Raw genomic sequence first — 2,088 nt, 5'->3', positions numbered from 1 at the left:
AGCAGCCCCAGGCACAGTCCCTGGCGCCGCGAGGGGAATGGCCCGGAGCTGTGAGCGCGGCCCTTTCTAGAATGGCAGCTGCCACTTAGAGCAGGTGTGCATCCTACAGGCCCCCCCCCCCCCTTGGTCATCACACAGCTCCAGGAGCGGGCATTTTTTCTTCCAGGTTTTCTGTTTAAGGAAGGAAGGAAGGAAGGAAGGAAGGAAGGAAGGAAGGAAGGAAGGAAGAAATGCAGTTGGTGCTACCACATTGTAATAGTGGCTGCCGGCATCTAAAGTGCAGAACATTCCCTGTCCAAAACCCGCCCAGCGATAGACACCTGTTCTCTGTGCGGGAAAGAACGAACCTGCTCCTCCTGGGGCCCTGTGTGGCCTGAGCTGCCTGCAGCCTCCGAGGCTTGTGATGAGCCCTGCGAGGCAGGCTGGCACGTGAATATGTTTGAGAAACACTGCCCAGGGCACAGAGACCTGGACCTGAGCCCTAGCCCCCGTGGGTCAGAGCGCAGCAGAGGAGGTGAGAGGGTGGTGAGAGTAGTGAAGGGCTCTTCAGGCGGAAGAACCTGCTCTAATTCCACCCTCACCCCCACCTGGGAAAGTATGGTCAGCCCATTTCACAGATGAGAAAACTGAGACTCAAAGAAATGAAGTGACTTGTCTCAGCCATCTAACTTATAATATAGATGGTGGTGCTGAGATTTTAACCCACAGTCCAAGCTCCTGCTCCCTTCCTAAGAGGGGAAGGGAGCTGCTCACAGCAGACCTTCCTAGTTGAACCAACACCACAGGAGCTAAAGGTGCTGCGGAAGGAAAGAGCACCCCCTGGCGGCAGCACAACTGGAGCCAGGAAAGCTCCCCAAGAAAGGTAAGCACACAAGCAAGAAGCTGGGAGGTCCTTCCCCTCACTGTTGGGGCCAGGACCCAGCCTGGAAGGTCCTGCCAGCCCGCCAGGTGGCATGCTGCAGTCTCTGGGAAAGGGCTCAGGAGGCTTTTCCCTGCACCATAAAACGGGCTTTGTCTGACCTAGACATTGAGCCTCAACAGCTTAGTGAGGGACCTCACTTCCTGTACCCTTGGGAATGTTCCACGTCAATCATCTTGGAGTGGAATGGGCACACTAATCCCTCAGGCATGTTTGGCCCTCAACAGCTCTCAAGGTCAGTATTCTCCTTGGCCCATGAGAAAGCTGAGGGTCAGGAAAGGGGGTGTCCCCAACCAGCCCCTTTGCTGGCAATTACTGTACTGTCATTACCTTGAGGGCCAGTGTGGTGAGCAGTCACATGCTGGACTTGGGAGCCAACTCGCCAAGCCTCATAGTCTCTTCTGTAAAAGGGAGTTAATAATAAAATCCACCTTGAGGGCTTTTATGACGAGAAGTGAGGTGAGATGCAAACAGCTGCTGGCACAGCCCCGGCAGGAAGCACGTCCTGGAGATCTGGCTGTTGTTATGACTCCTGTGTCCTGTGCTTGTCCACCTCCCTAAGTTTCCACCTCCCCAGCTCAGAGCAGTCCTGTCTACTCTAGTTTGAAACTCTCTGGCTGCACAGCGGGACCCACACCTCTCACCTGAATTCCTCCAATGTGGTCCTGACGGGCCCCATGTGCTCATCCACGGTGAGCTTCTAAAATCAGCCTGTCTTTATTTGTCCTTAAGTCCTTCTAGGGCACCTCCCCGAGACACCTTCTCCTCTAAACTCTTTCATTTTAGGGAATACCATTGCCTTTCACATGGACTCATTGAGCTCCTTTTCCACTTGGAAAACTACTCATTCCTGGAGACCCAGCCCATATAACCAGCCCTCTGTGAAATGTCCCTAACCCTCCATTTGTTCATTTTAAGGGACACTGACAAATTTGCCCACCACACAGACAGCTCCCCAGCAGCTGCCCTGCTTTTCTCCTGCAAGACCCATAGCAATGAAAAACCTGGCCAGCTCCTCAGGAAAACTCACCAGGTCCCATTCTTATGAATGGAGAGTGAAAGCATCCCATACGCTAGGAAATCTACAGCACAAGAGAGGTGGGTCAGAATAAATAACAATAGTGATCGACCTTAAAAGAAACTGAAATAACTCCAGGCACAGGACAAAA

Source organism: Myotis brandtii, unplaced genomic scaffold, assembly GCF_000412655.1.
Source record: "Myotis brandtii unplaced genomic scaffold, ASM41265v1 scaffold33, whole genome shotgun sequence".
Taxonomy (NCBI): domain Eukaryota; kingdom Metazoa; phylum Chordata; class Mammalia; order Chiroptera; family Vespertilionidae; genus Myotis; species Myotis brandtii.
This window is presented reverse-complemented; position numbering follows the sequence as displayed.